General features: G+C 45.1%; 1 protein-coding gene across 9 annotated transcripts in view; it reads right to left on the bottom strand.

Moving 5' to 3' along the window:
• The window catches only part of LINGO2 (leucine rich repeat and Ig domain containing 2), a 5,916,036-nt gene that overhangs the window by 239,698 nt on the left and 5,651,773 nt on the right, over window positions 1-24,565 (bottom strand). The gene's annotated exons all lie outside the window — the stretch shown is intronic.

Genomic DNA, 24,565 nt, shown 5'->3' with positions numbered 1-24,565 from the left:
GAATAATGCTCAAGCATGCTCATCTAGCGAGCAACAATACCATAGTCAGTGACATCCTCTCAGTTCCCAGTAGGGCTGATGGGATGCCAAAAAGTAAGCAGCTTGACAACTTATTGCTGGCTTCAAGCACCATAAGCATTGAGTTCTTTAGCAAGCAGTACCAGCACTGCAGTACAGCCCCAAAACAGCATATGCCACAAGCTTCTATCTCATAAACTGGGGAAATACCTGAGAGGGTGCCTGTGTTTTGGCTTTGAGGTCGTAATTAAAGTGCATCCATTATGGTCCAGGGGTGCACTAGTGCACAAACCCAATGGTTTATCTTAACGGATTCAAAAGATTCACACCAAGATTGTCTGACAATCCACTAGGATATCTTAGTCATTTGATATGATAGGTTATTTATAACGCACTTAATACCCGGAGGTATCTAAGCGCGGACCCGGAGATCGAACCTGTGTTGCTCCATGCCGTCTTGTTTCCAAGGCGACCACATTGCCCCTGAGCTATCCTCCCAAGATTTGTGCATATGGCTACAGAAAGATTCTGTATGCAAGTTTTACTTAATACTCTATATCAGATATATATTCACTGAAACAACGTTAATTAAAGGGCAGTTCCCACATATGCTGAATTTCAAGTGTTTGTTGCATAAATCTGGTCAACATAACTGCACTTTAACTAAAGATTTTTTAGTGACATTCAAGGGTTTTGTTATAGCATAGTTCGTTTAAGGGCCACTAGCCATGGCGTTTGGCCATGGTCAGTGGCTACGGCCGAAATGATCCCCAGTGTGTTTCTTGTACACCCACAAGGTCGCCTTCGGCCGTGCCCACTGTATACTTCCAGGCCATTTGACATGGATTTTGCCCATGCCTGCTGTACATGTTCCCCTAATATGTTTCTTTTGGACCCACTAGGTGGCCAGAGCGTTTAGCCATCGCTACCCTACATGCCGTGGCCACTATACACAGTTCACACCATTCTTAACAACTTTGTCAATTTTGGGAAAATTGTTACCAACATTTCCAGTTCGGGGGGCCCCTTTGACAATCCTTTGGCTTAGAAAATGTCATCCTAATCCATCAGGCAAGTCACAAGTTATTAGCCACTCTCATCCTGCTGCAAAGAACCAATAATGAAATCAAGGTTTTAAGGTGAAGGGCACACCCTGTTCTCTGTGAAATATTTTAAAAACTACTGGATGGATTTACGCCAAACCAATGAAAGAAATTAAGTCAATGGATTGTGCCCAAATGTTTTCTTATGTGCTCCATGTATGCCAATCGGTTTTCATGCTATGGCCGGTCAAAAACGGCACCTTTTTCGCTATGGAAAATGAATGTGAGTAAGCTGATAACAGCGTTTTTATGTTTTCTTAGTAACTTTTTCATTTTCTAACGAATGCCCAGTTTGGTTGGGTTGTTGATAAACTGTTTGTTTGGAAAATATCATCTAAATTCATCCAAAAAGTCAAACGTTATTATCCTCGCTCAGCTGCTGTGCTGTAAAATGCACTAAGGATGATATAAATGTTTTAAGAAGCAGGGGGCACCCCATTCCCTGTCAAATATTTTACAAGCTACTGGATGGATTTACCCAAACCAGTCAAGAAATTTAAGTCAATGCTTTTTGCCAAGGTTATTTCTTATTTGGTCCAAATCTGCCCAGTGGTTTTTGTTTTGTGCTACGGCTGTTCAAAAACCGCACTTTTTCTCCGTAGGAAAATGAATGGGCACTAGGCCAGAATAGTTTTATTTTTTTTTAACTTTCTTAATAACCTTTTAATTTTTTTTATGGATCTTTCCCAAAATCCCCAGTCCAGGGGGGAACAGGGATAAGGGGGGTGTGAGCCCAAATTTTCTTTGCAGAATTTCAGCCAAATTCATCATACGAGTCAAAGGTTATTAGCAATTCATTTCTCTGGTTTCCTATGGAACTCAACACTCACCTGAACTATAGTGCGGTGACCGCCTCACAATAAAATATATATTATAGTGCGACAGTCTCTGCACTATAGTTAATGTGAGGATTCAATTCCATAGGAAATCCACACATTGAATTGCTAATAACGTTTGACTTGCATGACAGATTTGGCTGATATTTTGCAAACAGAAAGCATGTCAAGGGCCCCGTCAGACTGGTAATTCAGGAAAATATTCGTTAGAAAATGAAAAGGTTATTAAGAAAGCAAAAAAACACTGTCTGCGGCCTACTCAAATTAATTTCCCCATCAAGAAACATTTCTTTGCTGTGCACTGCAAAAATCAGTGGTTAGAATTGGATGAGGTACGAAACAACTTGTGCATGAAGCATTATCTAGATTTCTTGGAGGGGTCTGGGGTTATTCCATCCAGTAGTTGTTAAAATATTTGATGGAGAAGGTGGTGCTGCATTTTCCCAAAATTATAGCTATATCTCCCATGGTGCATTGCAGCAGAGAGGATGAGAGGCTTTTCAGAAATGAAAAAAGCAGCTATTTTTTCCCAAAACTCTTATTGCTAATAACCTTTGACTTCCTGGATGGAGTTGAATGAAATTTTCAACAAAAAATAGGTTTGTCAAAGGCCACCCCAAACTACAAATTCTGAGAACAATCTCTGTATATAAAAGTCAAAATGTGTTTGTTAGTTTGTGGCGGGACTTGTGGCGAAGCGTTGTTCCTTATACAATTCCACACCGTTTCACCAATCTGCACCTAATTCTGCATAGGTACCTGTTAGGACCCTCTGGACATTACTGGCTATGTGCCATTTGGACACCCCACCCGGTTCCCTGGATTTCAGTACAAGTTAAAGTTTGTGTGTGGGTTTGTGGCTTGGTGAGGCGTTGTTCCTTGTACAATGCCACACCATTTTACCAATCTGCACAACATTTTGCATAGTTACCTGGTACGACCCTCCAGACATTACCGTCTACATGACTACCACTTGGACACCCCCCATCATTTCCTGGATTTAAGCACAAGTCAACATTTGTTTGTGGATTCGTGGCTTGGCAAAGCGAGGTTCCTTATAGAAATTCCACACTGTTTCACCAGTCTGCACTATTAACTGATTGGACCCTCAGAACATTACTAGCTACATTTGGAAACCCCACCCTTTTGTTGGGAAGGGTGCAGCCCCGCCCTACCCCCTAAGCACTTTACAGTGAGGGGAGATGCGTTCAAAGCACTATGATGGGCCAGGGGGTACAGGGACAGTGAGATGACACCTCCCGATAAAAAAGATCCCCACTCCAATATAACCAAACATAGTCTTTCCACATAGTATAGCATAGGGCATGAGCAGCATTGCTATTTTGCATAGATATTTGTAACTATAGGTAGAAGGGAAGGCCTGTGTGGAAAAATGCGGCATTGTTCAAAGAGGATGGACAGGGCACATCATTGTAGCAATAATTGTGTGACTTGTATTGCGAGGTGCTGGGAGGGATACATTTATTTACTTATTTTTTTTTCAAAACGAGGGTGGAGAGTTTGGCATGGGATGGCGCAGAAGGGAATGAGTGAAATGTGTGTGTGAAGGTTACAGTTCCCCAGAACCTCCTTTGTGCCCATCTGAAGGCCTGCCAAGTGACAGTATGAATGATAAATTAGTCGTATGGTAGGAGTATAATTAATTTGTTTTCTGACCTTCGACCTTGGGCTGGAACCAATGGCCTGGCATACCTTATGGGGCAGGCGGATCCTGTATAGGCACACACCAACCAGCCACGCAGGATTTCACCCTATGAATTGCGTCATATATGACGATGTTTCTCTTTAGAAGATTCTGCTTGTGCTACTTTTCGGCAGAACGTTCTTAGCAGCAGAGTTCTTTGCTGTTGCTCTCATCTGCGTCTGAGATTAAAAACATATTATTCTTACAAGATCAACTTGGGCCTTTCTTCCCTATTGGGTTGTATTCTCTCTGATGTGAGTGTTCAGGGACTTGCCTTCACCTTTCCCCAGATTTCAGCACCTTCACACATGAGACGGATGTCTGAAATCTGCAAAACCTCAATGTGGTCATAGAAGGACCGGTCCCGACACGAGGAACAAAACTAGAAGCCCAGGCCCTAGGATTCATGGTTTCCAAGATATTTGCACTGCAATGTACTGCAACAAACTGCACCATGCCAGGGTGAGGCGAGGTAGGGAGAGACCACAGGAGGTGCCAGTATGCACCAACACTCGTCACCCCCAACGTCTTCTCCAGGGTATGTCAGCCAGCCACACACATCCATTTTCAGTGCAGTTTACTTCAGGGTGCCATGTACACCAATTGAATCAGAACAGAGACCTACATGATCACTGTTATATCTGTCTATAGAACCCGTATTTCTGCTAGTAGGTTATAAAATGAAAAAAGTTATAAAGGAAACAAAACACCACACTTTTACAGTTTTCAGCCCATTCATTTTCCCATACACAAAAAGTGCAGTTTTTAAACAGGTTTGGACCAAACAAGAAACAATTTGGGCACAAAGTGTTGACTTACATTTCTTGACTGCTTTGTGGTAAATCCATCCAGTAGTTTTTAAAATAGTTGCTCCATAAAACATTTATATTGGTCTTAATGCTTTTACAGCAGAGAGGCTATTCAATTTTGACTTGCCAGATGGATTTGGATAACATTTTCTAAACCAAATGTTTGTCAAAGCCCCCACCAGGCTGGACATTCTGGGAACAATTCATCAAAAAATGAAAACGTTATTAACAAAACATAAAATTACCATTTTCAGCCACTTCCCTTCATTTTCCCATAGAGGAAAGGGTGCAGTTTCTGAACAGCCGTAGTGCAAAAAAGAGCACTGTGACGATTTGCACCAAACTTTGGAAGAACCAAGTCTAATAACATTCTTGACATCAGAAAGAGAGTCAAATCTCTTGTGTTTATGTAGTAACTCCTAGGGGAATACTGACAGCGCTTTGATGGCCTGACTATAGGCGCTATATAAATACCAATACTAATCACAATAATGTCAGGTCAGAGGTCGGTAATGGGAAAGAAGACACCATGTGAAGTTGGTGATTTGCGGAGGGTTCGGCAGGCAGTTACGGGTAGAACATTTTCAGTTTATATGGGGAAGACTGCGCAAATCTCATGAGATTACAGCAGCAACACTGCAAGAGGAGCTATAAAAAATGATGGGTTATGGGGTAATGTGAGAGGGTTAGGGAGGGAAACAGCAATTGGATGTAGTGAGGGTACCTTTATAAAAAAGAGGGACAAATGTTGAGTCCCTGTGAAGACATGGAAGATTTTTCAATTCTGAGAATTATTCCCATTATTGCGGGTAACTGCCACTCTACCGCAGGAATTTCTGCAATTTTTGTTATTGGAAATTATTACTGTGCAATTATCACTGGAATAAGGAGTTAGAAAATAAAGGTTTAACATCTACAGTGCCTACATCTACTGGGCAGGGGGTAATGGGTGTTTGGTAGCAAATTAATGGTGCGACATGGACAGTGGTAATGGCTAGAAGGCCCAAAAGAAAGATCTTGGTGCAACATGTACAGAGGCCAAAGCCGAAGGTGATAGCTAGTGCGACGTCAAGAAACTATCCAACATGTTCGGCCATGGCCAATGGCCAAATCCAGTGAAAAGATATTTGTTAAGAAAGAGTTAAGGTGAACAGATGGAACATAACAAAACCCCTGAAATTCAGCACTTGCATTTCAATCAACTCCACCTCGGAGAAGAAAATGTGTCACACGAAGTGTCAGTGGTAGGGGGAATGGACCGGAGAGGGCCATGGAGGAATAAAGCAATTGAGGGAAGTGGGGGGACCATGAGAAGAGGAAGGGAGGCACTAGTTGAGTGCCTTTGAAGACAGGAAAGAGGTTTGTTTTTTCAAGTGTTAACAGGGGAATACCGGGGCAATCCCACACGCATGGGTAGTTCAATGCCGAACTAAGCAGGTCTTTAGTTATCCTGACAGTCTTGCAACATGTCTGTCTTGGATTGATTGAGCTATGTATAAAGTAAAGTAGCACCGCCTTCTAAGAAATTTCTTGGAGAAAAAAGGTTAGCATTTGGGTTAATTTGCATACCAACAATGCCTTACTGATGTGTCTCAGAACTGGACGTGAACCTGCAGCAATGGCTACTAGGTAGCGTTTGGAATTCGTGACTTCGCTCAAATGGAGTTTTCCAGCATAAATTGATAACTTTCTTGGTGTTTTGTGTAATACACACAGAGAGTCCCCAGCGCTTGCTTTTGCATTGTACCCAAGTTTTTTCATATTGTTTCGTGCCATGGCGCTGGACTTGCACCTGCTGAGACTTGGATACGTAAAGGGGTTTCCATTCACCAGCTGTTTCCCCACATTACGCACCAGACAAAGCACTGAGACTTCAGGCGGACAGCTTGCAGCAGTTTGCCGACTGCAGGAACCAAGCTGCTGTGGAGTCCCCTCCCATCGGAGAGTGGACGGGGAGTCCGGAGTAACGATAAGTGCATATGCAATTTTGTCTGTGGGTTTCTCTGGCCTTGCATACCTTTGCCTGTTTTTCAGCGAGCTTCTGGACATTTTGTCCTAACCTGCCCAGACTCCTGTAGCAGTTACTGCCTCATATTTTTCACAAAGCTGCTGCTTCGCCCGACATCCAGTAACATAGCTTTGATATGATGGTGTGACAAGCAGAAAAAGAAAGTGCACAAACAAAGCAAGCCCAATCCCTTTTTTGTGAGACACAGTATGCACGCAAATCCAACAATCCTAACATCATTCCAGAAGCCAACATGGGGACTAATGAGACAGCACTTTTGAAAGAATTGGAGAAACTTCACTGCAAAGAGGGAGGAACATTCACTCCAAAATTATATTGATGTGAATCGTATCCTGAGGGGGCTCTGAATTTTGGAGAGATGTATCCTGAAATGTTAAAAGAATGGGGAGACTCAATGAATGCATGCTCAGCGACATTCCTCAATATCTTAATCAAGTATGCTCGCATAGATCACCAGAGAACTTCGGCAAAAAATTGAAGAGTTATTACAGCAACTATCACAAGTCACACCAAGTGAGAAAGGAAAGAAACTGAAGTCCAACATAGAAGCAAGCCTACTCACATTTGAAGGTGAAATCAAATTCAGAAAACAAATAAAGTTCCTCAGAGACAAGGAATATTACGAACTGGGCAGAGTTTACACCTTTGCTCGCCGCTCCAGACTCATTGTGCAAAAACATAGGGCTCGCTCCCACTGATCCTGATAGCACAACCGCCAGCTCCAGTGATGCAAGTTCCATCACAGAATCTGAATCATCCAACAGTGAGACCGATCGTCCTCCAAGAAGAACTAATCTTTTAGACAAAATGAGGCTGTTGGGCTTAGATGGCCGAAACACCAACATCAAAAAACAAAAAGGCAGGGGCTGAGGAAGTCCAGCAGGCCAAAGAGGAAAAGGAAAACAAGGTGGGGGAAGCAGAACAAGTACATCAGAAACAGACAAATCATAAAGGGAGATGCACTTTGGATTTCAACTGAGGAAATGAATGACAACAAAAAAACTGACATCAGTATCATCAACCTCTCTGATCATGCACACCAAAGCACAAGTCAAAGTACCGAAGTATGGGATACATTTCTGTCCCACTGCATACTATGGGCCTCATTCCGACCCTGGCGTTAACCAAGGCGCTATAAGTGCCTTGGTCGATGCCGTTATTTTTCAGACTCCGCCATGGTGAATGGCGGAATTACCGCCCCATTCCAAGGTTGGTGGGGCGGTAATTCCCCATTCACCATGGACCCTTCCCATTCCCATTTTTGCCCCATAGGGCTCAATGGGAATGGGGAAGGCGCTAATTACGGCACCGTAAGTTACGGTGCCGTAATTAGCTCCTAGGTCCCTTTGCGTGTTGGTTTTTTAACGCCTGCAAAAAGCAGGCGTTAAGTACCAACCCGCAAAGGGAACTCGGAATAGGGCGGTAAGGGTTTAACATCGGTCTCGTTACCTGTGACCGTTAACCCTTATCGCCATACTCGGAATGACCCCCTATGACTATTTGCAAACACAAATTGATTTTGACAGTTATATGAGCAAGAACATATTGAAAATGTTCTTCATGCTTAATCCATCCGTGAAGAAACCAATCACTAAACCCTCAGGAAAAACTGAAGTAGTTATTGAAGATTTAAGTACCTTATTGAATCTGGCCCACATTGAATCAGACGCTCCAGAAGATACTAGAACTCCAGAACTGATGTTGGATACAACACAGCTTGGCCCACCAAAAGCAAACTAAGGAACACATCCAAATTCAATCATCTTTTCCAACCTGGAGGAAATATCAAAGCTTTGCAGGATTTGGTCATCCATGACCTAAAAAAAGCTAGGCTACAGAGAAGCCGGCAGCCTAACAATCTTTCAATAAAGGAAAGGACCACCTTGGAGGAACTGCAAAATCTCTCTAACTGTATCATCAAGGCATCTGATAAGGGTACTAACATTGTTATTCAAAAATCAAACAGACTATATTAATGAAGCCACTAGACAACATTCAGATACCCAATGCTTCATGAGATTAGAGACTGATCCATCAGCAGAAATAAACACCAAGCGTACCACTCTTCTTAAAAAATGGGCTGATGCAGGCATTCTGAATGATGATGACTGTAGTTTCCTCAACAACATGTTTCCAGTCATGCCAACCATCTATTTCCTTCCCAAGCTTCACAAAAGCATGACCAAACCTCCGGGCAGACCCACCTCTAGTGGGACAGATATGTGATGTCATCAGTGATGTCATCAATGACATATGTGATGTCATCTTTGCTGTCCTGGGTGTTAGTCTTAGCAGAGCACTGGGGTGGCACGAGTTATGGTTGCTTAGCTTACCATAACTGGTGAATTTCTGATTTTTTTAAGTTTTACTTGTAACCATAACATCCCTTTAACGTTTTTTCATTGAATTTCACAGGTTTTTATTAGTGCAACTTAACCATAACGTCCCTTTAACAAAGTTTGTTCATTGAATATATATATATATATATATATATATCTATATCTAAAAAAATCGATCTTGGTGCTTTGCAGCAAAGAGCAGAGATGTGGCCAGGCGTGTCTTACATGTGAGGTCTGAAGCTAATGTAGCTGGGCCCAGCGCAGTGACAATAACATCTGTAAATGACCACAAAGTGCTGCTGAGTGGGCATTTACAGATTTTGGGGGGCCTTGCTCGCTCAGGTCCTTCCCTGTCTACTCCTCTGGAAGAGAGGCTCAGAGGCTTTGAAAAAATGAAAAGGTTCACACCGCATTGTTGACATACAGAGCCGCTATGATAATGCAGAGGTGTACCCAACATGAGATTATATCAGCATTTACTCTGCCATGATTATCATGTTTTTATTGGCTAGGGCACATTGGATTGTCAGTATTCATTCTAAGACTTGGAGTTAGTTATTGGTGCAATTTATATCCTTTCAGATGCTATGTGGCGACGTGGGGGAGCACAGCCTGCAGGGTGCGCTTTTGGTTGAACAATTTCAACTGTGAATTTACATAGTACATTTTTAAAAACTCTTTTTGGTTTAGTTGCCTTTTTTAACTCATGCATGTCTTCATACATCACTCTTTACAATTGCTTTATTTACATTCACAAGGAGTAAGTACCTAAACTATTGCTACATTGTTGGCCACCCTGATGAAGGCTTGGCCTTTGAAAGAAATTTGGCCTCAGATGGCCGAAACTCGAGTAGCCAGTCTTTTCACAATGACTCTTACAGTAGCCATCTTCTGCATGCATTACCATTAGGCAATTATACCATTGTGTTTGGTTAGCCAACATAAAAGGTGTAAACTCTGTTACGTTGCCTTTTTAATTTGGTGGGGGTTTCTTTATTTCTTTGAGATAATTCCCTTTTGTTTGTTATGTGTCACTTTGGTGATGGTTAATTGTGTCTATTGTTTCTTCACCTTGGGTGGCACTCAATGTTTGTTCCTGTTAAATCAGGTTCCTATAGTTACTTTTTTTGTTTCAATTAACTATTTTTGGATACATGTTTTATATGGTTAACATTAAATGTTTTTGTAACTTTTTTCAGCTGTGGTTGATTCCGTTGCTTTTTTAATTATCTTATTTTTTTATTCTTTGGACATTTTTTTTACAAGTGCCTTGGAAGTTGTGGACCTTTTTTCTCTTTTCTTACTATTCTGATGATGCCACTTTTTTCAGGCCCCTCTCAAATTTATTAATGTGGCACTGCCTCTCTTTTCTCGGCTGAACGCCATGGCTAGTGGACCCAAAAGAAAACTATTGGTATAACATGTAAAGTGGCCACATCAAAAGGCCATGGCTAGTGGGCCCTGAGGAAACCAAGATATAGCCAAACCCTTGAAATTCGTAAACAATAATTTGTTAAGAGAGAGTTAAGGTGATGAGATTGAATGCAGCAAATCCCCTGAAATTCAGCACTCACTTTTCAATCCAGTCCACCTCGGAGAACAAAAATGCAGCACAGTAACCAAACAGTGATGGGGGGTAATGGCCCGGAGTGGGCCAAATGGGAAAAACTCTTGAGGGAGTAGAGGGTCCATGGAACGGGCAGAGGTACACTTGGTGCGTGCCTATGAGGACAGGGAAGAATTTGGGATTTTCTAGGGTTATTGGAGGTAAACCGGGGACATCCGATAGGCCTGGCTAGTTAAAGGCTGCTGTATGTGTAGTTTATTGACATTATCGCAGGAATATCAGAAGAATTTCGTGGGAATGGGGAGAGAGTGAACAAATAAGCTATTTTGCACCTGCAGTGATCACATCGCCTAGGCGGCGGGTAATGGATCGCTGTGCCATGGCTAGTGGGCCGTAATGAAACCTATTGGTGCAACATGTACAGTGGCCATGGCCAAAGGCCATAGTTAGAGGGCCCCAAAGAAATCTCAGACAGGCATGAAGAAATCGGGTATTGTCAGGCATAGCATTTGCAAACCTACTGAAAGCTGGTACGTTTTAGACATAGTCAATGCATGTCCATCTCTATTAAGCCTGCTGCTCACCATGCCCACCCAAGTCTGGGAAAGGAAACACAGTCACACGCTGGACATTTCCATGTACAATATTATTTATGTGGATGGCCACCTCCTCAGCATTGTGCTCCTAGAAGGCCATTTAGTTGTGTCATGTTTTGGCCCTTTGGCTTGTGAAGACTGGTGTGAAAAGGATGCTGCCATAGAAAGTGCTTCCCTACATCTGGGTGGGGGGGCACAAGAAAATAAAACAGGTTACAAAAGAAAACCAGATCAGGAATTTGAATGCACCATGACTTTTGGGGGGAATGGGAGAGGGCTAGGGAGGGAAAAGGGAGTTGTGGGTGGGGGCAAACATGAGAGGGGGCACTTGGCTATTCCTGGGAGGGCAAGGAATCTTTTTTTTAATCTTTTTTTTACGGATATCTGCAGTTACCATGGGTATTTGGGGTGAAATTCCAAGATAACTGCGATTATGGAAAAAAAAGTGTTTTAAAAATCAAGAGAATTAAACAAATTGGATTAATTAAAACATGGATTTGTACAGCCACTGTGAGGTGGGGAGGGCGGAAAACGGTCTGAATGGTCGTGACCACTGGCCATGGCCAGTGGCCCAGTAGTGTTTTGAAATATACAGTGGGCACGGCCAGAGACCCTGGCTAGTGGGCCCAAAAGATGTGTATAGTGGGTCCAAAATAAACATAACGTGGGAACATATACAGAAGACAGGCCATGACTAGTGGCCCATCAGTGTTTTAAAATATACAGTGGGCACAGCCGAAGGCCCTGGCTAGTGGGCCCAAAAGACATGCAGCTGTGGCTACCTAGTGAGTCCAAAAGAAACATATTGGGGGAACATGCACAGTGGGCACCGCTAAAGGCTGGGGCCACTGCCCATGGCTAGCAGCCCTTTAGTGTTTTCAAATTTAGAGTGGGAATGGCCAAAGGTTCACCTGATTCTTTAATTCGTCATTTCCCCTCTAGTATTCATACATTGGGCCTCATTACACGGTAGGCGGTGGACCAAGGTGCTGTTAGCACCTTGGTCCATGCCAGTAAAATACTGGCACCGCCTTGGTGGAAAGGGGAATTACCGCCCTATTCCAAGGTTGGCGGGGCGGTAATTCCCCCTTCCCCCATTGCCCTTCCCCATTCCCATTTTTGCCCCATAGGGCATAATGGGAATGGGGAAGGTGCTAATTACGGTACCGCAAATTGCGGTACCTTAATTAGCACCCTGGTCCCTTTGCGGGTTGGTTTTTAACGCCTGCTAAAAAGCAGGCGTTAAAGTACCAACCCGCAAAGGGACCTCGTAGTAAGGCGGTAAGGGTTAACGGTACCGGTGACCGTAAACCCTTAGCGCCTTCCGTGCAATGAGGCCCATTGTCTTCATTCAGTATTTCAGGACTTTGTGCACACTTTCCTGTGATGTCATCAGTCCATTTTCTTAGCTCTTTGCCACATTCCTTCAGGAATTTTCTCCTGTAGGCTGTCATCAACTCGAGGGTACATTCTATATGGTTGTCTTAATGGATACTGTCTTCCAAATACTTGCTGTGGTATTGGTACAATAGCTGGTCTTAGATAGGGCAAAGTCTCATGTCTGCAATACAGGGGACATAGGGGGGTAGGATATCCTGCGGATGTGTACGTCTACTCCTATACATGTTCTTACATAGGAGTACTGGCATGTATTAACACAGCCAGTTTTGTGCCCAGTGCCAGTGATGATACTATAAAAGAACATCTTAAAGCGAACATGAGTATGGTCTTATATGGGACTACTAGCATATGTTGGTGGAGCCAGCATGTACATGTATGGACACAGCCAGCATGAACATGTTTTTTATACTGGCATATATTGCAGGGACCAGCATGATAATGCATTGGGAAATGCCCTGTGCACGTTTTGTGACTTGCATCTATTGTGCTTTTTTCATGATTTAACCTACACTCTACTAAACCGAGTGTTGGCCTTTTACCCACATTGTTGGCCTTTTACCCCCATTTTTACAGAAAGTGTGCTGCATAAGGTGCCATTTTAACCCATTATTCAAAACATTTTCTCAGGGGAGGGGGAAGAATCCCCCCTAACCTCCAAATCCATTTTTGTTAGTTTGTCTCCATCTCTACGCTCGGACGCAATCGCCTACTAAATCCTAATCAATGAATTAATTTTCAGGCCTTGCACATGCATCATTTTGTTCCTGGGTAAACAAGCAGCACACGCCTCCTGGGATCAGTGCTTTTTTGGCTTTTTTAACACAGCGACGCCACAGATAACGTGTACTTTTGTGTCCATTGTTCATAGATGTTTCATACACTGGCTGTAGATTGCATTAGGTATTTCGGTTACCCTGTTACAAGTACATCATTATGTATGTTTTACATATAGAGCCATCGTCAAAACTGGAAAATGACATTTCCCAAATATATGAACGTGGACAAATCACGCCTCCCTCTGTGCCCAAGTTCTTATATCTAGCTGAAATGAGAGCACCTGGAAACACGGTTGCTAGATGCATCTGAAAAATATGAAGATCGTTTGCCATCACTTCCCGTGATGTCACATGGGCAGGGTCAAATGACATCACGTCCTGTGATGTCATCATGGGGGGCAAGGGATATGCAATGCCAGTCCTACTACCCCAGGCATTTTGTTGAAATGATGTCCCTGAATACAGATGATGTAATGTTTTCAGATGTGTTTGAAACCCTTCAGATGAAATCTACTGTTTGCAGAGGTTCTGTATACATTTTTGCATTCCCTCGATGCTAATACCACGTTGAAATGCGCACATTTTTCCGACTTGGTCTGTTCCTATTGGGGATGATTCCTCACCCCCCGGATTAGCCTAGTTTACAGAGGTGTAGCTGTCAATTGCCACACTGTTTAGGTGATTTGTGTGCTGCCTGTTGTTTGAGTGCTTAGAAGACCCGTTTTACAAAAAAGAATCTGAAAAAAAGAAAACACAAAAGTGGTGTGTTCAAATTCATGCTTTCATGCAAAATGCACAGGGTTATTTCATGCACCTTTCCATACACATTAGTCCCAACATTTGTATATTTCAAGATGCAAATGATTATGTTTGTGAAGCCCCCCACAAAAACACTGACACAGAGAGAACTAGCTGTCCTCAGTCTCAAAATGTCGAATGCTTGTTCACGTGAACTATCATGATGTCAACAAGACCACAATACGTTGTGGACAACTCTTAAAACTCGTCTCTTCCTATAACCTGGGTATTTGTCCATTTCTATGGCAACATTCATTGCCCTTGCTCATTCCTCTTAGCCCTTTTATTTTCCCACTAGTAAGGTGCAGAGTGAGGCATGTCTTCTTTTTGGCATAAAAAGGCCGCAGATGTATTTTCACACATAATAGAAAACACAGCGAACAATTGTGAAAATAGTTCCAAAGGTGCTGCGACTGCTCCGTGTCCAAAACCTGCTTCCCTCTTTTTCCAACAAAGTCCACAGTAGGCACAACTCCCCGAACCCTTCCTGCCTGAGATCAGCCTGCCCCTGCAGGTGTTCCTGGGCTGAGAGTGCGCTGTTTCTTCAGGGGAAGCTGAGCTCTCATTGCTACCACCAGGCGCCCCCGCCGCTTAGGCTCCCAAGAGGCGCTCTTCCGAGAAGAGCAAAGACCCTTCCGGCTTTGCAATGGCTCATTCGGAGTCTGTCTCTTGTTACTGGTCACCAAAACACTGCCTCGCTGTCCGGTGACGTCAAAGGCCAGGCCTCGCCATAGCTGTCTCTTATGCAGGGTGGGTGGGTGTAAAAAGAAAATTCTTCTTAGCACTGGCGGGCGTCCTTCTGCTGCATGTTTCGTGTAGCCAGTGCCCGCTGCTTATATGGGGCTTGGCCCGCCCCTTTCTTTTGTTGCCCTTCGTGGGCTTTCCAAAAGCTTTGGCGCCCTTGGCTTATCCCTCCCCCTAACCCAAGGAGGAGGACCCTGCCTCGGTTATCGGGGTGCCTCCTCCATCTTGTTTTGTCTTTCCGCCGTCACCTTCATAACCTGGGCATTTGTCCATTACTATCCCAACATCCATCGCCCTTCCTCATTCCTCTTAGCCCCTTTCTTTTGCCACTAGTAAGGTGCAAAATGAGACATGTCTTCTTTTTGGCATAAAAAGGCTGAAGATTTATTTTCACACATAATAGAAAACACAGCAAACAATTGTGAAAATAGTTCTGAAGGTGTGGCAAATGCTCCGTGTCGAAAACCTGCTTCCCCCTTTTCCCAACAAAGTCCACAGTAGGAACAACTCCCCCAACCGTTTGTGCTTCAGACCAGCCTGCCCCTGCAGGTGTTCCTGGGCTGAGAGAGTGCCGTTTCTCTGGGGGAAGCTGAGCCCTCATTGCTACCACCAGGCGCCCCCGCCGCTTAGGCTCCCGAGAGGCGCTGGTTCGAGAAGAGCGAAGACCCTTCCGGCTTTGCAATGGCTAATTCGGAGTCTGTCTCTTGTTACTGGTTGCCAAAACACTGCCACGCTGAAGGTGGGCCCACCGCGACTCCCCCTTTCCTCTTTCATAGTTGCAGGAGTTTAGTGCACTTTGTGCACAATTTTTTGTAACAGCTCCATTCCCATGCTGCCCAATGCACTCCCTCTTTTGCATCTTCAAACAGGGACTTCACGTTTGACCAGATTGTGCCTGGTCTGGGGAATATTTCTGCCGCTTCCACATTTCTTTATTACTTGGCCTGATCTCAGACCACCGGCTCCTGGATTACACCTGCTGTGAGTTCAACTCGTACGTCAGCCTTCACCCACTGCACTTTCCTCTCACCATTTTATTAGGCTAACACTCCCCCAACCAACTTATCCTTGCTCTGCCTGCCCTTGCACAAGTTACCATGCTGGGAGAGTGCTGTTCATGATGGGTGAAGTTTGAGCTTTATTCCTTTGCTAGAATTTTGCAAACCCACATTGCCTTCCTTCCCCCTTGTCTCAGTCCTATCCATTTCTTATCAGGCTAAACTTGACCCCCCTCACTAATCCTTGCGGTGAAGGCCCTTGCCGGGGATCTTGTGCTGGCGGAGCGCGGTTTTTGACGGAGGAAGCAGACCTTCTAATTACTTTAAAAAGCCCCCTTCACAGTTGTATTTTAAAAGGGAGGCTCCCCACTTCCATTTTACTTGTCATTTAGCCCCATTCTTCCCCACCCTAATCCTCTGCGGATTGCTTTCCCTTGCATGAGTTTTACCGGGCTGGCGAAGTGCCGCTCCTGACTGTGAGGAGCTGAGCCATACTCTTCTTAATTAGACCTCCTTCCCCTCATCTATTCTTTCAGTAGGTCAAAGCTCCCCCCGCCATAGTCCCAGCCAACTACCTACCCGCAGATGATCCCAGACTGGGGAGTGCTGGGGAGTGCTGTTCAAGACCAGGACAATCTGAGCTTGTCCTGGTCTCCTTTAGGCCACCTTTATGGTTGCAAACAAACCCTAGCAATTATTTGAGAGTAATAAGCAATGAGAAAACAATTTTGAGGTCGGGTGCAATGAAAAGCTATTTCACACGCTATAGATTTAGCCAAAACGAAAAGTTTGCGGCAAAGCTTTCCGTGCACGGTAATCACGATCGCAGGAGAACTATAAGGATTTGAAATGCAGTTGTGTGTTCTCTAGAGAGTTTAGGATGGTAGCTACCAGCAGACACTTGAATTCCGTTTCTTGCATGAACATTGAAGAAGTTATGGATATTTTCGTGGAGGTCGTTTTTTTCAGACAGAGGCAAATTGTAAAACAAAGAGGTGCTTTTAAAAAGATAAACAAGATTTCTTTAAACTAGGGATGGACTATGAAGAAACTACATGGCAGCACAGCCACCAGCCCAGGACGATCGCTGGATCAGGTTTTTGCCTGCCGAGACGCTCGCCTTCTTCAGAAAAATATATATCAGCGCAAAGATCAGTTTAACACTACTAGTACAGAAGAAATAATAGGGATGAGATAGAGAGTTCAGGGAGTTCAACAATAATTCTAACAATGCAGTTCTGGATATAAGAGGGGATGGGGTTGGATAGGGATGACTATGGACAGTACATAAGCTTGTGACAGTCCTATACTAAGGATACTCACTATATAGGTTTGGACAGAACCGTCATGGATTCAGGTCAATCAAGATTTCTGGACAGGAATTCTGCTGGGCACACCTGACTGGACAGCCAGGCGCTCTGGTCTGCAATTAGCAAGGCGCTCTGGTTCACGCACGGCAGGACTGGACTGGATCTGCAATGGCTCTGGTTCACAGCTATCTGGTCATAGCACGGCTCTACTGGGTTGGGTCTTTGGATTCTGGCAATAATTCTTAGCAGGGAAGCAGTACAGCACAGCCAGGCTGTTCTTTGGTTCCCCTTATAGGTCTGGGGTAAAATCGGGTTTCTGGAATGTTAAGGCCAAGCTGAGAATGGTTCAGCTTTGGAAATGGGCCTTTCTGTTTGCCAAGTTTCTGGAGTATGGATTATGGAGTCTGGAATATGGATAGTTCTCTTGGAAAGTGCTCTGCCAGGAATCGCTTGGTGGGTGAATGTGTGTGTCTTTCTGAGTCCTCAGCTGTCTCTATTTATGCATTTGATAAAGGGGTGTGCATGCTGGATCATCAACCTAAGCGCGCCCCTTGGTTGGCTATAGGCTAGAATCTTTCCTCTCCCCTGATTGGAGGGGAAAACAGTGTGTCACCATGATGATGTGGTTTTATGAGGCAGGGCATCCTCCCCTTGGGTTTTGAACATAAAATCTACTTTTCATATGATATATATTTACAATTTTACAAACTTTATAACAATAGCATATCTAGATCACATATTTTGTGGAGCAAATATTCTTCCAAGCCCCGTCGCGGTAGTATTTTTGGTCTGGATTTGACAGAATTTTGCACTTTTTGTCCGGGACACTATCTCTAATTTGTCCAAAATGTGTACACATGTGCGCATTGCATATGGGCATAAGTGTGTGAAGTTTCATGCTTCTGACAAATACATTTGCTATGAATCCACAATTTCTACAGTTATGTCCCAGAACATAGCACAGAGTTCTGGTTCCTCTTGAAATGTGCAGCAAGATTTTAGGTTCAGAAGTCCGGGGTTGACAATTGTCCACAGTAAATTATCAGTCTTATTAGAAATCTGTTTTTGGTCTATTGTGAATCAACAAAATGGTCTGTCCGTGCCTCCTTGGTTTTACAGCTTCAGCAGCAATCTCCGCCCACTTCCTTCTGGCAGAGGCCCTTCACAATCCTTCCTGATTAGCATCTCTATGCCTGGGAGGAAGCCCATTGTGCTTTTCCCAGAGCAGCCCCGTTGCCCCTCCTCTCTTAAACAACACCTGAATGTGAGTTCCTGGCCCAGAGAGCAGTAGGGAGGTACCTTGCCCAGTGGGGGAAGTTGTTTTTTAGTTTTGGCTTGAATCAGGCTTACTTTAAAAGTCACTTTGTTACATTTTTCTTTGTTGGAAATAAACTTGCAATTTTAAAACAAACATCTAGAACACTGATTCCAGGCTCTAAACCATGAAGTTTAAATAGTTGCAACCTAGGTTACTCTTGATAACAGGTCACTTAGGTTTTAGACATTAGATCTTAATGGTACAAGTTTACAGTTTAAATGCAGGCTTTTGAAACAGTCACAGGCGGCCGCTGGTACCGTGCCCAGGTTTTGACAGCTTTCACAGGCAGGCAAGCTGTCTGTGGATGTTTTTGTGACCAATTCAGCTTTCCACTATATTGCAATTCCACAATGCTTTCTTGACTTCAATAAAATGTGACACCCTGCAAGAAGATTGGATGTTTGTGGGTGGTTAGGACCAGCATTTCATATTTTCAGCAACCAAGAAAAGATTTAACTGCAAGATTTCAGATTTCTTTCAGCCAGCACTGCTTTTCATCTGTGCTCCATTTTTACATGTTGGGCAGCCCAATGACATGTTTCAGAAGTGTGGTCTCCATTCCACCACTGACAACATGCATGGTAGATTTGGCAGCCATATTTTTGTTCTTGGCAGAGTGCAATTTCCTTAGGTTTTGGCGCACATGGGGTTTTCGCGGCCGTTTTGCTGATTCTGGTGCCACCCGCACACAATGATGCTGCAGGGCAGAGCAGAGTGGGTTAAAACATCCCACAATCTTCAACAACTTGGGGCCGCAATCGCTGCCAGCATGTATTGAAAAAAAAACAAAGCTCCATACATTGTACACTAGAGCCGGCGGTGCCGTAACCACCCTGCGCATGCCGCTAACCTCACTAACCTTGCTGCAGCACACACTGCAACCGACACAGTGAATTAAACAAATGCAAAACACAGCGACCACCCATAACGGGGTCTGCCCCAGCATTCGAAACTGCAAAAAACAATGCGGATGAACCTTTTGACAAATTCGCTATGCATGCTTTCCTATACGGCACAGCGCTAAGTCAGCATTTGTGCAAGACGCCCTGATCCCCAAACAGCGATCCATTTACTTATGCTTTTCAAACGGCACTCCACGAACCAAAACCCAAACTCCGGTGGCATGATGCCCTTAAGAGAGCACTGCATACACTGGAACCTGACCCCGGCAGGAACACTTCCTTCACTCGAACGTACTGTGATGCTGGAAATGCATCGGAGGGACAGGGCCTCCGTATCCTTGTCCTTTACTGCCTTTTAATCGTGTGTTCTGTCATTTTTTTCCGCGCAGGAGTTCATGTGGGACTCTTGGCGGTGCAGCTCTCTCTCTTTTGGTTTGGTGAACAGACTCATGGGATACCCTTACGACACCCATGGGTGGGGGTACAACCCTGTGCCCCTAGTGTATGTTTTTGGGCACCTGTGGGTGGCCCCGCAGAGCAGGGGATGGTGGCAGCTCCATGCTGAATTGACAGGTGCTCTGAGTATCCTCCATTTTGGGATACCCAGGCCCTGCAATTGGAATCAGTTGATTCCTGATAGGAAACAAGATGGCCCCTGTGGCCTCTTGCTTTCTATTGCCTGTTACCTTGTTTTCCCAAAGTCCTGGGAAGCCCTGACTCTGTCCCTTCCCCCCGACCGGCTGTTGGGTGGAAGTTCCATATATGGTGTTGTTGTGAAGTCCAGTCCAGACTGGCTGGAGCCTTCCCAGTGACTGTATGTTGTGGGTACACCCTGTGGGTGGGACCTGGGTGAATGGAGTGTGTGGCCAATATGCACTTCTTGTTGTGGCTGTCTGGTTTCTGGTATGAGAGACAAAGACTGAGACAGCCTTGCCCGAAACTGGCCTGAATGCAGTGTGTAGTGTTGAATGGCTGGGTACTTGTCCCAATCCACATTCCTTGTTGTGAGTGTCTGAGAGGGAGGAGCATGGCCTGAATGCACTGTGTGCCTGATTGGCTGATTGACTGCATGAATGCCCTTCTGTATGATTGGCTGCTGAGAGTGACCCAGCAGTGTGGATGAGAGACAGGATAGTATATCTGGGGACCTCTCACCACTGGAAATTGTTCAGAAGCTGTGTCTACACTTGAAGAGTAACTGGAACTGCTGATCCTCGACGCCCAGCTGGAAGAAGACGACTTGCTGTTGCATTTGCTTCGATCTGATCTGAAAGCTGCCGAATTCGTCGAAGACTGATCCGAGAGAGGACCTGGTAAGGCACCCTCTTCCCATGCTCTGAAGGACCCTCGAGCACCGCTAACCTTCGCCAAAGCTCCCTGGAAGTCAGACCCTCGAAAGGCTGCCGACCCGAGACGGGACCGCCGAGGAGAACGAAGTGAAGCACCAGGACTTCGCCGCTGTCGAAGTCCATTGCCGTCGACCAGGGTTTGCAGGTTTGTGTAACCGCTGGAGGCCCGTTGAAGTCGTGTTTCCCCAGAAGAGGGGACCGCTTGACGCCGTGCCACTGACGACCGGAGCCGCCCGCTCCTTTGCCGAAGAACATTTGAATCGAAGGACTCCCTTGTCCGCAACATCGACCGCTTTGTCCTGCCGGAGAAAGTCAAGGCTGCCGACGCGCCCAGGAGAATCCGCCGGTGGGTTTCCCGCCACCTGAAGTCCACAAAGACTTTGACGACTCGACGCCCTTGCTGGGCCACAGTTCTTCAGAAACTCTTTAGCGGTCCTGAACAATCAATCGCCGAAGTGCCCCGCACACCTCATCCTCACAGGACGTCGCCGACAAGCACTGCCTGGATTGACGTCGTGGTCTCGGCACCCTCGAAATTCTCATGGACACCGTCGACACCAAGTTCACCTTCTTTGACGCCTCTCGATGATCCGTGACTCCTGCTTGAAAGGGGGTCACTCAAGAAGGATCCGTCGACGCTTCTTCGAAGAACTCTCCTCCACCAGGTACATTGGGGGGGAAAAACATTATAGGAGAGAACAAGACTATTCAGCAATATATGGACTGGGCTTGTGCTATGTCCTTATTTTACAGGTTTTCCAGGTGGGGGGATCTCCACACAGAACTGTGTCTAGGTAACGGGGCCAGTATTCTGCCTATTGTGTCAACCATCTTGCTTTCCTTCTTATCTCTATTGCTGGTTTCCTTGTTATTGATCTGTGTGACATTCTAACAGTATAGTTGATGCACTTTAATGAGATCTGATAATATTGGTGGTACCACTTTAGAATTGTATATATTTACCATTGTTGATTTCTGTGTACAAAGTGTGTTATTGTGATAGTGTACATACCTTTGAATATTAATTATATAAAGACTGTGTTTTCAGTAATACAGTGGGTGGACATTCCTTTGTGGGGGTTCAGGGACTACACTGTACTTAGGAACCAGCCTGCATCACCTCCTGAGAAGCTAGCCCTTGATTGCTCGACCACATACCAATAATAGAGAATCTCGGCTGGGGTCCTCTGTGCCTCCCCTCAGCCATATAGAGAGCAGAAGTACAGACACCCCTCTCCGGTCCTTTACACATACCCTTTGTTTTTATGCAACAGGAACCTTATGAGGAGCGTCACGAACCTCCTCCACCAAACAATTTAAATGGAAATCCTTCTTAGCACCAGCGGGCGTCCTTCTCCTGCAGGCTGTATGTTTCATGTAGCCAGCGCCCGCTGCTTACATGGGGCTTGGCCCACCCCTTTCTTTTGTTGCCCTTCACAGGATTTCCAAGCTCCTTGGCACACTTGGCTTATCCCTCCCCCTAACCCAGGGAGGAGGGAGGAGGAGGACCCTGCCCCGGTTATAGGGGTGCCTCCTCCATCTTGTTTTGTCTTTCCGTCGTCACCTTCAGAAGCCTTCCAGCAACCCTAAGCTGAAGAACTATTAGGCAAAGCCTTTGAAATGAAACATTTACATTGGATGGAAGACTCAACCAGAACATATACATTGCTGAAGATATTGACCCCACCATTTACACTGCCAAGATCTGCTCATTCCATTCACTACACGTGCTCTCTCTGGTCACTCTGATGAGTTCAGGTGGCTATGCAATGCAGCGCTTTACAAATCACCAACACATTGGCCTGGTTGGTGTCACAGACAGTGCCCCCCCCCCTGAAAAAAAACAAGCCAAATACTGAAACATGTTCCAAATGTTCAACTCGTGTTATCTCTCGGATACCCACTCTAGCCTCACCCCACAACAATCCACTGAGCTTGGGCTGGTCAATGCCACCTGAACCCGCCCCCCTACCTCCCTGTTCCTCTGCACTCTGAAGTCTCTTGCATACTGACACATTGTGAAACGGGAAATGTATACACGTTTTGGTAATATCAAGGTAACTCTGGATCCATCTCATCACATGTATTCTACGGCTAGCATGTCATCTGAGAGTTCCCTACCTGAATACATTTGACTCGCAGTCGTGTGCTCGATGACACAGTGACTAACCTTCTCACGTGCAGTTAGAGGGGAAGTTATGTTGTATCCTATTTAGGTCCAACATCCAAGCCTCTAGCATGCATTCTATAATTAGTCCTCCTTGCATTGCATATGACATTCTATTGCAAAATCTTGATGAGGCGGCCATTTTATTTAGAGCCCGGCTTTGGTGCATCACCATTCACGCAGAAGTTGCAAATGGCTTCCGAGTCTCCAGGCTGCGTCTTCTTCCCTGTGTGTCCAAGATGTGAGCAGAGCAGGCACACAGGCGCGCTCGCCTTATGTGATCGCCAGGACGCCGCCATGCATTCGCCGATTGCCCTTGTCACTGTTCACCTTCCATTCAAATGTGCTGAAGTGATATTTTTTTCTATTAACCTTAGCGTGAGCGTTGCAAGGAGCAGGTTCTTGCCCCGCACTGCTCCGGCTTATTAGTTTCATTGAGCGTGAGAAATAAATCAGGCTTTCTGGAGTGCTGTGTGATATCGGGCAGTGCAGAGAAGGCAATCATCCATCATAAGAAAATCCATATAAAAAAGATATGAGGGGCTCCATTCGAAAGCAATCTGCTGATGGCATACTTCTGGCTAATCCGCAAAACCACCCAGACAAAAGCAACAATCCCTGCTGCACGGAGGTGGCAGTTGAGAGTGAAGAGGGAGCACAAAATGGAGTCTGAGGAGTTCATCTAGGTGGCACCCAAGGCCTCTCCAATACAGCAGAGCTATCATGTGGGCCGGCAAAACGGTCCTACGGGAGGTTTTCCGAACAAACCAACTGCAGCAAAACACTCATGAAACTGAGCTTCAAACAGGGCCGGCCTTATAGCTCTGGCAGCACCCTGGGCGAAACAAAATGTGATGCGCGCACCCCGTGACCGCGCGCTCAGCATCAGCAAGGGAGCTTTTCACTGGAATAGCGTGGTGCCATTTTTCACCTGGGAGAGCAAACTATTTATATTTGACCATTCATTAACGTGGCAGCAGCAGCAAGCATACAGTGGTAGAGGGCGCAAGCCTGCCCAGGCAATATCAATATGCCCCTTGATGATGAGCTTTCAAAACTGTCCTCCGGCCACCCTCACCCAAAGATACATTTGGGTTGTATACACCACGGCGCTGCTCAGGGAAGCTCTTCACGCCTCTTTTGTGCTGGCGTGGCAGCTGTGCCCTATGTAAAAGAAAAGCTCCCAGCATGGCAAACGTTTTTTATCCCACGTTCCAGAGCTGACCAGGGAAACTCCCAGATCTGTTCCCAAGCCCAGCTTCAGAAGACTTGGCATGAGACTCAATGCATAAACAACCAACCTCACATACTGTTCTAAAGATGTCCAACTTGGTATATATGTGTTGCAACGCAATACATTTTTTTGTTAGGTTGAGTATGTGACCAATAAAAAAAGCAGAGTCCGACTTTCATTACTCAAAAGGAATTCTTGTTGAATCACTGTCACAAACATGTTTCATATTTAAATTTGTGAGCATTCTCAATAAGAATATCCGCCATTTTAAATGTGAAACATACATTTTGCATAAATAAATGCTAGGCTTCCACCCTAGGAGGGGGAGCATTTCATTTTGGGCGGGCATGCTCTATTTAATTTAAAAGCTCCTTGCTTCAGTATGGGAGCAGAGGCGTAGCCAGGATTGTCTAACAAGTGGGGCCTGAAGCTAATGTAGTTGGGCCCATCGCAGTGATATTAACATCTGTAAATGACCATACAGTGCTGCTGAGTGGGCATTTACAGATTTTGGGTGGGCCTTGCCAGCTCAGGCCCTGCCCTGTCTATGCCACGGCACAGGAGCG

The sequence above is a fragment of the Ambystoma mexicanum genome, chromosome 6q (assembly GCF_040938575.1).
Source record: "Ambystoma mexicanum isolate Mex_15411 chromosome 6q, UKY_AmexF1_1, whole genome shotgun sequence".
Taxonomy (NCBI): Eukaryota; Metazoa; Chordata; class Amphibia; order Caudata; family Ambystomatidae; genus Ambystoma; species Ambystoma mexicanum.
Note: the sequence above shows the minus strand (reverse complement) of the source record. Positions and strands in the feature narration are given on the sequence as shown.